The sequence below is a fragment of the Elgaria multicarinata genome, chromosome 13 (assembly GCF_023053635.1).
Source record: "Elgaria multicarinata webbii isolate HBS135686 ecotype San Diego chromosome 13, rElgMul1.1.pri, whole genome shotgun sequence".
NCBI lineage: Eukaryota > Metazoa > Chordata > Lepidosauria > Squamata > Anguidae > Elgaria > Elgaria multicarinata.
Window position 1 is genome coordinate 13,413,808 of NC_086183.1, and position 15,156 is coordinate 13,428,963.

Sequence of the window (15,156 nt, forward strand, 5' to 3'; positions counted from 1 at the left end):
GGTATAGAAATGGAATGAATGAATGAATGAATGAATGAGTCAGTTGGTTTGAAGAAGAAGTAGAAGAAGAAGAAACAACTTTAAATGCTGCATGAAACATGAAAGAACTTGGGAATGTTTGTGTAGAACATTCAATAATATTTCTGCATTCTAGTGGCAGGTATGTTACATAACTGCAGTGTGCCATTCATGCCTTTTTGTCACTATAATTGGCAGCAATCAAGAGTCAATTATCCAATTCCTCCTACATCGACTGAGAAGACTGTGGAACCGTGTGAAAGCTGAGCCAGAACTGATTCACAAAACTCTCATCACATTGCAGTGGATGATCCTAAACACCGGGCAATCCTTTGTCCTTTTAAAAAGCAATCATAATTAGAACAGCAGCAAACCATCTAATGATAATTTGTACTAAGCTATACGTCTCTTCATTGTTGTGCATTTGTGATAGGTTGTCTGCTTATGAATCACCCAAAAAGAGCACAGTGTTTTGCAAAAAATCTGTATGTTACTTTATAGATAGAGATGCAAACTTAGAAATAATAATTATAATTTAAACAGAAATATAGTACTTCTCACCATGGTCTGGAAAACTGTGACCAGGGTGACCTGTATACCTGCCTGTTCAGTTTGCTGACCAGGTGCTAACTGTGGATGGACAACAATTCTTACGATTCTGTATCTGGACGAAACAGCACTTCAAACAGAGAACAGTCCTCTGACAGCCCTTCAAATACAGGACTGTGAAAGAGGACACATGGCCACCATGAGTCAGTTGGTGGTGGTTTGGGAGGATCTCAAAGCTTTAAAACTTTAATCTTTTAAATTGTGATGTTTCCTTTCTTCCGGACTTTGGAAGCCATGAATTGGTGGCATCCTTTGTGAGATGTTAGTGCATGTATTTTTCTGGTTTTGTTGTTTATTTGTTCAGTCGCTTCCGACTCTTCATGACTTCTCTCTAAATTTGAATCCGGGTTGCTTGTTCTGGAACTCAGAAGCCAGCACTGAGCACTGCAGTTTTCCACGACATGCTTTTGTCACAGCTGCAGGTTGGCAGGTGAAAAGATGACTTCTGACCATGTGCTGGATGCATTTTCTTTTTTGCATTGTGGAGCTTTTAGCTCAAGGAGGCAGGGTTAAGGGATTTCAGTCTGGTGTGCGCTGCACATAGCTAAAAAGGTTGCCCACTCTTTGCACTAGACAATCAAAATTGTGATGGTTTATGTGATCATGTTGTGAGCCTGATATCGCCCACGTCTGCCAAGAAGCTAATAATTGGGAAAGACACTCAAGCAAACAAATGCACCCTTCTTCAACTTTACCTAATGGGTGCTAACAGGCTTTTCTGTAAGAACCGGTGTGACATGGCTTAGCACTTTCAAAGTAGAATACAAGGTCTCCCCTTGAGAAGACATCCCTCTTCGAAAGCACATTCCTCCATCAAAACGCCTTGAACTTAAGCAACCCGTCTTCTTGGCTTTCCCCGTGTTCCGTTCCCACTGTATTGCTTAAAATTCTGGCACTCTGTTTGCCTCTTATTCTTTAAATAGCTTGGCTGCTTTCTTCAAATCTGGTTAAGCTGACCCTTAGCACTATGTGTTGTCAAGAAAATTGGCCAAACTAGAGGATAGTCTTGCCAGCTCAACAGACACTGGCAATTACAAATCAGAGGAGTCTGAAGTGTGGGAAGGGAGTAGATGGGCGCAGACCACCATGCGTGTACTGGCTGCGGCTGATGGCAGTTGTAGTCCAACACATCTGGAGGGCACCAGGGAAAGCTGTTCAACACAATATTTCCAAGACAGCGGTTTTGTGGGGAAGTCATTAATTAGTTTCTATATGTATGAAACTGACTTAACCTGGCTCAGTTTTGAAATTGACAATGGGTCAGGTAGGCGTGTTTTTCCAGCCCTTCTCTCAGATCCTTTTCAACTAGAGATGTCAGGGACCCCATTGGTGGCCACAATTTTATGATGAGAGGCCCTAGTGGGGTGGGGAGTTACCGCAGAACAACCAGAATATAAATACAGGTCACCTAATGTGTTTAATGTTACTTAAATGTGTTGCTGCTTGATGAGCGTTTGAGTAGCATCTTGCCTGCACACTTCTCAGTACATCCCCACAAGCAAAATCATGCAGAAAGTCCCAGGTAGGGCTGAGAAAGACCCACCTGAAACCCTAGAGAGCCGCTGCTTCTTGGTGCAATCGATCATGAGCCAAAAAGATCAGTATGCCTTTGCATAAGGCAACCTGTTATGCAGAGGTTTTGCAGGTGTTTTATGGGGAACAGCCTTGGCTCAGTGGGTAGAGCACATGCTTTGCGTGGAAAAGATCCCAGGTCCAGCCCCTGGAGAGCCATTGCTGTCCATCAGTGTAGACCAGCTTTCCCCAACCAGGTGACCTCCAGATGTATTGGACTACCAACCCATCACAAAGGGAAGTTGTAGTACAAAACATCTGGTGGCCCTTGTTTGGGGAAGATTGGTGTATACAATACTGAGCTAGGTGGACCAGTCAGGAACAGCTTCCTATGACCTTATTTTATTTATTTATTACATTTCTATACTGCCCAACAGCTGAGGCTCTCTGGGCAGTTCCCAACCATTAAAATCATAAAATACAATATAAGATGCATTATACAAGTTTAAAAACACAAGATAAAATAGAAGTAAAAACAAATAAAACCTAGCAGCAATATAAGGATGTAAAATACAGTAACAGATTTAAAAAAACAAAATCCAAGACTAAAATGTCTTAACTCGGCGCTGAAAGGAACACAATGTAGGCACCAGGTGAGTCTCTCTGGAAAGCTTATTCCACAACCAGGGTGCCACAGCAGAAAAGGCCCTCACCTTAGAAGCCGCCCAACTCTCTGGGAAGGGCTCCTGGAGAAGCCCAGCTGAAGATGATCTTAAAGTCTGGGCAGGTATATATGGGAAGGGACTATCCTTATGTGTGTCAGGTATGTTGTCTGACACGGAACTAGGGACCCTTATGGAATTAGGAGACTGCCACCAATTACAACATGGGACATATTTTCTCTCTCTCTAAGCATGAGAAAATGTTTTTGATTGTTGGGAGAGTGAGGAGGAGGAAATGCCTCAATAAAGATTTTCAGACTGGTGTATGGCCTGCAAACCATGGCTACCCGCAAAGGTTTATGGGTGAATGGCTGCTTCTAAGCTAGCAAACTGTTTCCTCTGTCCGTGGGAAGATGAGTCAAAGCACAGTTCTCATGGAGTATACTAACAAGCTTACATTACAAGGTGGTTCAGTTGAAAAGCTGGCCGTAACACCCATGGAAACCCAATTAGCGGGTCTTGCCCGTGCCAAAGAGATGTCCAGAAGTGCCTTACTATCAGTAGGTTCATTATTACTAATGTTTTTCTATCCTGAGAATGGAATACCTTGTTAGTAAACCTAGTAATCAATCACTTGCTTAACTTGGCAGCAGTGCCAAGTCATGCTGTAATTATTCTTGCAACCCAGAGGTGGGGGTCCAAACTGGTCGAAGGGTCTTCTGTGCAGGAAGCTTTCACAGACTGGTCCACTTTTATTGGGATATGCTTAATGGGCTGTAAAATATGCCAATAAATTAGTCTCCTAAGCAAACTTGTGAGTCTGACTACTTTTGTCTCCTTGGTAACCCTGAAAAAAACTGCAAGCCCATGGCTGGGGCATACAACTGGATAGCAAATGGATGATGAGACATGACAAGATAGAGGGATATCTCACTCTAAACATGGAGTCTGGCTCCATCACTGTGGTCCTCTCTGCAATCCATACCAATGTGGAAGTCTATTGTGTCACATTCCTTTATAGCAGGGGTTGGCAACTTGCGGCCTTCCAGATGTTGTTGAACTGCAATTCCCATTAACCCCAAACAGCATAGCAATTGGGAGGGATGATGGGAGTTATAGGCCGGAACATCTGGAGGGCCACAAGTTGCCCACCCCATGCTTTACAACTAACCTTTGTTAGCATTTATGTCTGAATTCTGCCGGCAAAGTATCTTGGAATTAAATTGTGCTCTTTCCCTTGTGTAGTGCAATAATAGCGCATTATGGCAATACAATACCAGAAAAATATTACGGTTTCTTAAGTCAACAGAGCCACCTTCTGGATGTTGCCAGTACTTCCTTGCAGCCCTCTGAAGTGCATTCATCAAAGTTGCTGTTGTTGGTTTAAATGGTCCTACACCTTTGCTGATGTAAATGGATGCAAGCTTTCAGGTTACATAGAGCTCAACAGGTGTGTGGCAAAGCTCTCTGTGAATGCAAAGACTGCACATAACTGGGGTCCTCAGAAGTGGAGCTGTAGCCAGTTGCTATCTGAACCAGATGCTGTATGCCAGGCATTGAACCTGGGATCTTTACCCTGGCAGCTTTGTCTGCTATTGTGTTTCGTATTGTTGTTTCGTATTATTGTCCTGTCCACACCCCTTAGAGTGTGGACAGGACAATATGGGAGTAGGTGCCCTGTCAGGGACTTGGGTCCCCAACCATTCAGGGCTTTCAAAGTAAGCAATGATGCTTTCAATTTGGTCCAGAAGCAAATAGATGTCCCCAGTTAAGTTCTTTTAAGATTCAGCAACAACCAACATAAAGGCAGAACTCTTTAATAGGTGCTACATTTTGTTATGCAACAACTTTATTGCAGTCAATAGATTGAAGCGATAGGGTCTGAACAAGACGTCCCAGTCAACAATCTGGCAGCTATATTTTGCATTTGAAGAGGCTTCCGAGCCATCTTCTATTGCCTCTCCACCTGTAACACACTGGCAGTGATGCAAATGGGACGTTAGCAGAGCATGGACTATCTTTATCCAGGTGAAGTTTGCACTTGAACCTCAAGTGACCGTGCTGGATATGGGAGGACCCCCCAAGCGGCCATCCTGGTTTTATTTTTTTGCAGAGAAGGTCACCCCATCCAGAACTGACTGAATACCTTCAATCAGGATATTTAAATATTCTTATCCTATGTACTAATAGAAGACTCATTCGCTGAACGCAGATCAAATGAAGCCAAAACAGCACCACCCAAGCAAGAGAGAGCTATCAGCACGCTTAGGGAAATCCCGAAGTTTGTAGGACTACAAAAACTCGTGGTGGTGGTGGGGACCCTAATCCCCCTGTAAAGCAATGGAAAATGGCAGCCATCATCACATCTTGTGGTAGCGAATTCTAATTTAGCTATGCACTGGGTGAAAAGGTTCATCCTTTTTAGCTTTCCTGAATCATTCCTGCTTCATGGAATGATCACGTTGGGTTCTAGTTTTTCTAGGGAGAAAAACATCTCCCTATGCACTTTCTCCACACCATGCATAATTTTGTACATCTCTATTGTGTCCCCCCTTATTCACCCTTTTTCTAAGCTAAACAATCCCAGTTGTTGTAGCCTTTCCTCATAGGGGAGTTGCTCAGTCCCTTGATCATTCTAGGATGCAATCCTATGCATGTTAAAAAAAAAAAAAGTCCTACAACTTGGAGCATGCCCCAACCAGCATGGCTGGCTGGGGCATATAGGACTTTTTTTCTGTCTAAAGATGCATAGGATTGCACCTTTAGTTGCCCTTGGAAAAGAGCCAGACTGGCTGGCTGGCACCCTGAGCATGAGCCCTCTACACTGCAACATTTTGTTGCAGGACCCGCTTGCCCTGTTTAGTTTACAGCCTTTTCAAGTGTCAACCATCATAACCATCTTGATGTACTTCATTTATCTGATGATGCAGCAGGCCAGCATTCTCCAGCCTGGTGGCTTCCAGATGCTGGCTGGTGGGAGTTAAAGTTCAACACATCTGGTGGGCACCAGGTTGGGGGAAGGATATAGTAGACTGTGGCCTCTGGGAGCTCAGTCCACAATCGATCCGTGACCTCCGCAGCATCAGGGCACGCTTCGCCTTTTTGGCGTTCAAGAGTTTCTAAAATGTCCCCACTGCCACACTATTTGCAAAAGTCATCTCACGGCTTTGTGTGTTATGTCTCTCGGTACAACCTGCTGTGCTGTTGTGCAAATCAACAGCATTCTGTTCTGCATGAGCAAGGTCAAATGGTCTGCCTGACTCCTAATTTTGCTAACAGCAGCAGGTTACTCATTGACTTTGTCCTCCAGCGAAAGCTCCTGAATTTTCACTGCTCCCGAAGTTCACCTTTGTTAGTTTTCTGAAGCCAAAGAAGCCTATTTTGTTGTTGTTGTTGTTGTTGAAACCATGTGCTTGTGTGTTGTGGTAGGCATCACCTTGGCTGAGCCTATTCCTCCTGTGAGATAGAAGGGGGGATGCCTCTTCTAAGATGCTCCGTGCCATCTCTGGGATTTAGTTTTGTTTCATGTATTTATGTATTTACTGCATTTCTATACCACCCAATAGCCAAAGCTCTTTGGGCGGCTCACAAAAATTAAAACCATAAAATACAACATAAGTTTAAAATTTAAACCACAATATAAAAGTACAACCAGAATAAAACCAAGCAACAATGCAGAGATATACAATACAGATTTAAAACAGCAAGTAAAAAGACTAGGATGGTAAAATACTGGGAAAATAAAAAGGCGTCGGGAAGAGTATAATGTAGGTGCCAGGCGAACCTCTCTAGGCAGCTCATTCCAATGCCGTGGTGCCACAGTAGAGAAGGCCCTCCTCCTGGTAGCCACCCGCTTCACCTCCTTTGGCAGGGGCTCGTGGAGAAGGACCCCTGAGGATGACCATATGGTACATATGGGAGGAGGCTTTCCTTCAGATAGCCTGGCCCCAAACCGTTTAGGGCTCTGAATATTAATAAAAGCACTTTGAATCAGGCCTGGACCTGGACTGGCAGCCAGTGAAGGTAGAAAAGTACTGGCATAATGTTGTCATTAACAATCTTGCTGCCCTGTTTTGCACCAGCTGAAGTTTCCAGACCGTTTTCAAAGGCAGCCCCATGTATAACTTTGATCCTGCTTTTCTCCATTGAAAGTATTCACAGTGGCTTACAAAATAGAAGGTAAAATACTTGGCAACAAAACAAAAACAAAAAAGAATTAGCATAAGATTTAGTGGCATTTCTTAATATATACTAATTCTTTTTTATTCTTATTTTGTGTGCAAATAATCCAAAATACAAAATCGGGTATTAAAAAAGTCAATCAAAATTCAGAGCCAGCAGAAGCATATTTGGAAACATGGGCAACCTCTGTTTTAAAGGTTTGGTCCTTTCTCTGGCAGCCTCACTGGGCAGGAAGAGGATGGTGAAAGAGAAGGAGGTGGCAGAATTGGGAGCAAAACTAGGGAGCAAAAGAACTAGGGAGCAGAGAGAAAAAAGCAATGCTCCTGCCCTCTGCTAGTATGTGGCCCCACCCACAGCTAGCATCCGGCCTTGTCCACCACCGGACATGCACTTTCCAATAGAAAAATGGTTTCCCACCATGCTTTAAGAGCTATCTGGAACACAAAGGTCTGACATAGTACTGGCCCAGCCAGAGGGGTGAGGGATTTGCTCAGCACAAAAGGTTAAACCCCCTCCTCGTTCTAAATCTAGAACTTTGCAACTAAGAATCTAGTACCTAAATTTTCTTTGCACCCCCCCTTCCCTCCCCTCCCAATCCCCTTTCCTATTTTTTCATGTTTTTTTTAGATTGTAAGCCTGTGGGCAAGGACTGTCTTAAGAATTGTTTTTGTAAGTCGCCTTGAGAGCCTTTTTTGGCTAAAGGGTGGGAGAAAAATACTATAATCAATCAATCAATCCAGATCAGCCTCTTGCACCAGTTGCCTGTATGGCTTCACATCTTGTTTGATCCACAGATCACACTGCACATTACATAGCTAGTAGATAGCCCTGCCTTCCTCAGCCTGGTGTCCTTTAGATGTGTTGAGCTACAACTCCCATCATTCTCAACTGCATCACCCAAATGCCCTGTCACAAATAATCATTCTCTCTGCACATGCTTACAATCTCTCTCTCAGGATGATCAGGGGTCTGGAAACAAAGCCCTATGAAGAGAGACTGAAAGAACTGGGCAAGTTTAGCCTGGAGAAGAGAAGATTGAGGGGGAGACATGATAGCACTCTTCAAACACGTAAAAGGTTGTCACACAGAGGAGGGCCAGGATCTCTTCTCAATCCTCCCAGAGTGCAGGACACGGAATAACAGGCTCAAGTTAAAGGAAGCCAGATTCCAGCTGGACATCAGGAAAAACTTCCTGACTGTTAGAGCAGTACGACAATGGAACCAGCTACCTAGGGAGGTTGTGGGCTCTCCCACACTACAGGCATTCAAGAGGCAGCTGGACAACCATCTGTCAGGGATGCTTTAGGGTGGATTCCTGCATTGAGCAGGGGGTTGGACTCGATGGCCTTGTAGGCCCCTTCCAACTCTGCGATTCTATGATTCCCTCTCCCCAGCTTGGCATTATAAAGCAGCACAGCAGAAGGAACAGGACATCTGTGAAAAATGCTCTTGAGCCTCCAGATCTTCCTCTGAGGAAGACTCCTCCAGTGGGGCCTTGACAGATATGTATAATATTCTTAGTGAATTCATGGCAGAAGCAAAATTCCAAAGGGGAACTTCCTGATTGGTTAGTTTCTTAGACATCAATGCATACTTGCCTTGGAGTAACCCCAATGGAACTCAAAGAGGATAACTTCTGAGTGAACATCCATTGTGCAGTTAGCTACTCTTATACAGAATCATATATCATTTAGACTGCAATCCTGCATATACTTACCTAAAAGTAAAGCTCATTGAACTTAGAAGTCCTACTGAGTAGATATACCTTGGAACTGCATAGCTAAACAGTAGTGCTAAGTACTGTTTAGCTATCATGGCTTGCCGTCTAATCTTTGTTTTTACAGAGAAAAAGAAAGCAAGAAAATGGAAACCCTGAAGGCATCATTGCACCTGAGTCATACACTTTTTAAAATTCACAGTTGGCAATGATTCCTCAGTATTCAAAAGAGAAAGTTCATTTGTAGATTTGTTTGTTGGTTTTTTCTTGGGTGAAGCAACTATGATCCTCCCAACTCAACTGTGGGTGGAAGATGGATAACCTGCGGCTACTTCTTGGAGCATTTCTCACTGAGGACAGGAGTGTATAATTTAAGGCTAGAGTTATAAGCCTTGCAATAGCTTCAAAGAGAGGGAGATGCCCTTTGTCTCCATATATGTATATGACCTTAATCTGGAGGACAATTCATAACCATTATACCACTCAGGCTTCTGTTTTTCTCCTTCTTAGGAATTTTAATAACGCAGCATTCCAATCTGCCCATCTTGGTATTCATTTAACATTGCAGCTATTGATTGGGGCAAAAGCAAAAATGTTAAGTGCTAAATATATTTTGCAATTACTTTGTTGTTAGTCTATCTTTCATACAAACACATTTTAAACAATCAATTCCTGTTATTAGCAACAGGCTAAATTATCCTAAAAAAATTAAAGAAAATGTAGTTGTATTGCGTCAAACAACGTGATCCCCCACCTCCCACCATTTCCCCCTTAAAAACAAATAACCACCTTAAAACATCCCCTTAACTTCTTTATTTAATCCTACGCCCACCGACCTGGGAGTAAGCCCCATTAAACTCCATGGGACCTACTTCCATAAACATACTTGCCAGGGAGAAAGCTCCATTGAATTCTGTAGGAGTAGCTATATAAAGCCTGCAACGCTGCACATATTCATTCATTTGTATCCCACCTTATATCACTGGGATCACAGGGCAGCGTACATAATGGTCTGGGAGGAAGCAGCATTGAACAGCATGAGATTTACTTCAGAGTAAACAGGGATAGCACTGTAATTCATAATCCACTAATAAAGAAATCCTGATGAAGGCATGTTAGGCATTTACAGCAAAAAGAACAATCAGGAGTCCTGTGCTGCGTTGAAGACCAACTTATTAACCGTGGCATAAACTTTCGCCACAACAGGTGCCCACGAAAAGCCTATGCCACAATAAGTTTGCTATAGTTTGGTTTTGTTATAAGACTCTTGGTTGTTTTAACCCATGATGATGATGATGATGATGATGATGATGATGATGATGATGATCTTCTTCTTCTTCTTCTTCTTCTTCTTCTTCTTCTTCCTCCCCTTCCCCTCACCATCACCAACAACAAAGACATATGCAATCTCCAGTGTGAGCCAGTGTGGTGTAGTGACTGGCAGATCTAGGTTCTAGTCCCCACCAGGCCGAGGAAACCCACTGGGTGACTTTCGCCAGCCACTGACTCTCAGCCCAACCCACCTCACGGGGTTGTTGTTGTGAGGATAACATGGAGAGGAGGAGGATATTATGTACACCGCCTTGGGTTCCTTGGAGGAAAAACGCAATAAATGCAATAAATAAATAAATAAATAAACCGCTGTAACGCATCAATAATAAACACATTTCTCTTTCTTTTTCTCGCTCTCGTTTCAGAGTCGGTCCCGTGACGTTTTCGGACAACCCAGTAGCCTTGCAAACACCACCCCCTCCCCTTTCTTACACACGCCGACAAGAAGGCATCCTTCCTCCCAACTCGTCCCTCCTGAGCTCACCTGTCCCCTGCCCCGGGTGCCCCCGCGGGGGGCGTGGCCTCCACGGCCCCCTTCCCCGTGGACTACAAGTCCCGTCAGGCCGCGCGCGGCTACCCTCTCCCAGGAACGGGGCTTCCGGTGGTGGTGGCGGCGGCGGCGGCGAGGACCTTCAGCCCCAGAGGGACTCTCAGAAGCAGCAGCAGCAGGAGGAGACGGTGGCAGCAGCAGCAGCACGACGGCGCGGGGTGAGGTGAGCTGAAGGAGAGAAGGAAGAAGAGGCCGGCCAACCAGGAATCAGCCAGGTGGGGAGGTTCACCTGGTCCCCCCCCCCGCTCAGGTGTGTGACTGGTGAGCAAGTTTAGTCGATAGTTACCTCTCACTAACCCCCCCCTTTCCCTGCCCCCAATACACACAGAGGGGGCTTTCGCAGACCCCCTCCTTTTAGCCTCTTTCCTATTTTAGATTGCCCCTCTCGGGGGGTTCTCACCTACCTACCTGTTCATCCTTTCTTTGCAAGCCACTTTTTGTTCGCTCCCTCCCCTTTCAATTTGCTCCCCCCACGATTTAATACTCTTCCACTCTTTTCCTTCACCACCTTTTCGCCCCCCTTCTCTTTCAATTTGCTCCCCCCCCCCGATTTAATACTCTTCCAGACTCTTTTCCTTCACAACCTTTTCTCCCCCTCCCCTTTTAATTTTCTCCCCCTCCCAGATTTAATACTCTTCCAGACTCTTTTCCTTCACAGCCTTTCACATTCTTGGAAGCCCCCCCCTTTTAATTCCCTCTCTCAACTCTATGCAGCCCCCCCCTCGTTATTTTCGTTTCTTTCGCCACCTCTGTATTTATCTATCCCATCCTCAATTTTGAGGGATGGTATAGCCCCTCAGTGCCTCATTGACATGAGGTGGTCTCCCCTCAACTGACTTCTGGTTGTACAGCTCCCTGATTGCTCTTCTTCCACCACCACCTGAGAACCGCTTTGACTTTGGCTGTTGTATTTATCATCAAGGATATGGGTCGTCCCCCGCCCCCCAAGGACTACCCGATTGAACATTCATCAAAGTGTTACGTGCAGCTGAAGAGTTGCATCCTCTTGGATTTACTTTCGGAATTGTGCGTGTAACTTTGTGTATCCGCTTGTGCGAGATGAGAACCGAACAGAGAAATTACTGTGCAAAGTCTCCCGAGCTGAAATTGCATGGGGTGTGTTGAATGCTGGTTGATCTGTGGTTGTTTTGTCTTTTTTTTTTTTTAAAGCAATCCTTTTGGGGTGGGAAGGGGTGCCTTGATTTTTCCCTTTTCTTTTCTGAGCTAACCTGAGCATGTTTCTAACTCGTAAGTAAATGATGAGATGAACCTTGAAGGGAAGAGTAGTGGCGTGGTTGAACTTAAGTGAAAGAACCTGTCTGAGACAATCAAGTCGCAGGATACTTCCTCTCTGCTTAGAGTAAGGAAGGAGGTTATAAGCTGCCTCAGGCCTTTGGGAGAGGCAGTACATTAATTTTTAAAATAAAATCCCTATAATGTTTGTTCACGAGGGAGTGCTCAGACTGTCGTAAAGTGATTTCCTAGTAAAAAGTTTATTTTGATCTAGTTCTTACATGAAAATCCACGTGTGCAGGTGTATTATGCCCCAACGGGTTTTAGAGAAACCATTATTTTGATCAAGGGATTTCCTTCTGTGGTTTTTTGGAAGGTTCCCTGAGCTGTGAAGGTCTAACCAGTTGTACATCTCTCTCTTTAAATGTTTGGCCTTCTTCTCTGGCTGTGTTTCATCCGCCTTTGCCTAGATCTCCATAAACTCAGAGGTTCCCAACCTTTAGGACTGCTGTATTACCAAAGTAGTCTGCCCAGATCCCAGTCCACAGTTTGGGCATTGCTACTCTTACGTCACTATGGAGGAGCTGTGCCTTCCAGGCATGTGTATCTAAGATTAGTTTCCTGCATTTTTTTCTCTCTACTTGGGGAAGTGTCCTCATTCTCAAAGTGCTGAATTAGGAAGAGTATTCTAAATGTCTAAAATGGGGTCACTTACTATGAGTTACTTGACGTAGCTAAAGTTAAGTTTCTACTTTTCTTAATGCAGTATATTTTGATCCAGTTTTGTTGTTGTTGTTGTAAATGCTCTTATAAATGTATTGCTAGTGACTGTCTTTGTATGCGTTCTTTCTGTCCGCCTGATTATTTCACATCTCATCTGATTAACTTTTACTTCCCCCTCTCCCTGCCTGTTCTACTGGAATTATTCAACTCTTTTTGGAGTACCTAGGGTTGGGTCCATGTACCAGCTGCGAGTTGCACTTGAGGTGTCTCACTTGTGGAGTGGAATGAAAAGGCTGAGCAGTTAGGAAGAATAGAAATAGTGTCAAGGGCCCCCTTTCAGGATACATTGGATATATGTTTCCCCCTGATCCCCACCCCTGGGCTTTCAGCCTATTGCCAAAACATGGGAAGTGAGCCAAAGGAGGGCTAATGCTTACTGTTTTATGGCTTATAACTTTGTGGAAGAGGAAGTAATGGTTTTCTATAAAATGAAGAGAATACTTGTGAAAAAGGTTAAATGGATTGCCCAGCCAGTTCTGAAAATCAAGATTGTAAATTATTGTAGTGATTCTCCAGTGGTTAGTGGAGGCTCATTGTAGTTTTAACTAGTAAGAGAAGGATAGAATCCCAGAGGAACAACTCAATGACAATGTGGATTTTTGCAGAGGAGCTCATCTGGACTGAATACGTTGTGATTGCATCCTTGTTTCTATGCTTTCGGATTAGTAGTCTGTGATTACACAGACTTTCCACTTCATTCAATCACCAAATAAATTAATCCCTACTTTAATTTGGTAATCTTGGGAGGCAAATAATTTCTACTGAGCTAAATAGATCTATGTCTTGGTGGTATGCTGGGGTCACTGCCATTAACGATGTTGATGTGTTAGTCGAATGGTGTTACTCAATTGCTATTAATTTGAGAGAAGTTCCAGAGGGTTATCTGTGTTAAGTCTGTAGCAGCAGAAACAATGAAGAGTCATACAGCATTTTAAAACAAACTGATTTACAGTGGGCCAGCCCAGGGCCCCACTCAGAAGAATGAACAGGAAAAGCCCAAATGCAGCAAGGATGGCTTCTCACATTTTGAAGTAAGTGAAGTAATACACATGACCATCTAAAGGCGGTAAGGCCATTAAGTCCAGAGCCTAAAAATATTTAAGTGCGGATTTATTGTGGCACAGACTTGAGAGAATTCAACTGGTTTTTTTTAGTACTTTGGTAAGAAAGGGTTAAAGTAAAGCTTCTGAGTTGTCTGATTGCTATTGACATAGTGAAATTGATACAAAGCAAGAGGAGAGATAGCATAACATTTATGAGTTGGGCAGTATGCAGAAATAAGGACCTTAGCTTATAAGTTGCAGGAGTTTCCCTTTAAGTCTGCAGGAAGTAATGGATGCTGTGTAAGAAAACCACTGTGAGAGCCGGTATCACATATTTTAGGGTGACCATATGAAAAGGAGGACAAGGCTCCTGTATCTTTAACAGTTGCATAGAAAAGGGAATTTCAGCAGGTGTCGTTTGTATATATGGAGAACCTGATGAAATTCCGTCTTCATCACAGCAGTTAAAGGTGCAGGAGCTATACTAGAGTGACCAGATTTAAAAGAGGGCAAGGCACCTGCAGCTTTCACTGTGATGAAGAGGGAATTTCACCAGGTTCCCCATATATACAGATGACACCTGCTGAAATTTCCTTTTCAATACAACTGTTAAAGATACAGGAGCCCTGTCCTCCTTTTCATATGCTCACCCTAAAGTATTTATTTATTTATTTTAAATTGTTATTCATTTCTATTCCTCCAAAAGGAGCACAGAGCAATTTACAGCATAAATATAACAAGTACCCATAAAACAACCATTAAATTCTGTCACAATAAAACAATGTAACATACAACAATAATAATTTAACCATGTCAGGAGCCAAATGTTTCAGATTGGTTGTCTCGTGTTACGATGACTCCTGTTCTGTGTTAATAACTTTGTCTCATAGCTAATAACTGCTACAATGGCTGTGTAATGGCTAGAGTGTAGTGGCTAGGATCAGAACCTCCCCTCAGCTGTGAAACTCACCTATGAGACCTCGGGCCAGTCATGCACTTTTCGCCATTTTGCGTGGTAGTTCTGACGATAAAATCAGGATGGGAAGAACCATGTCCTTCTTGAAGGAGGGGTGGGACGGAAAAGCAAGATACATAAATTCAAAAGATATGGCCCAAATGAAGCGGAACACTTTGAAGTCTTATTGACTTTACGGGGGAGAGAGATCTCAGCACGTACTCAATTCTTAGGGTGAAATCCATGGGACTTCAAAGTGCTTAACTTCGCCTGGATCATAGCCTCAGGGCTTCTTCTTTTTTAAAGGTCTACCTTAAATGTGATGGAGTCTCTCAGATGCCCTCCACCCCCTGTAAAACTGTACCTCATTCTTTCGTTGGATATGTTTTGAAGCGCATACATGGTAGAAAGTTCTGTGACAACAAGAACTTTCTTTCCCCAGTGTTTATTTTTAGCTGTTAATTAGTAGCACTCACTGATTCATAGTTCTTTGTGATAAGAGTTGTTTTCTGGGTATTGCTGTACAATGATGACACCAGTGGTATCATGAATGACTCAAG

At 43.6% G+C, this 15,156-nt stretch overlaps 1 protein-coding gene across 3 annotated transcripts in view; it reads left to right on the forward strand.

Annotated features, from left to right (window-relative positions):
* The first annotated feature begins 10,636 nt into the window (after positions 1–10,636).
* PHACTR4 (phosphatase and actin regulator 4) overlaps positions 10,637–15,156 on the forward strand; it is a 127,231-nt gene continuing 122,711 nt past the window's right edge. Inside the window, exon 1 of one of the 3 annotated variants that reach the window (XM_063140237.1) lies at positions 10,637–10,843. The gene's annotated coding sequence lies outside the window, so the exon portion shown is untranslated. The remainder of the gene's footprint in view (positions 10,844–15,156) is intronic. The other 2 variants (XM_063140239.1, XM_063140238.1) reach the window with 2 other exon arrangements.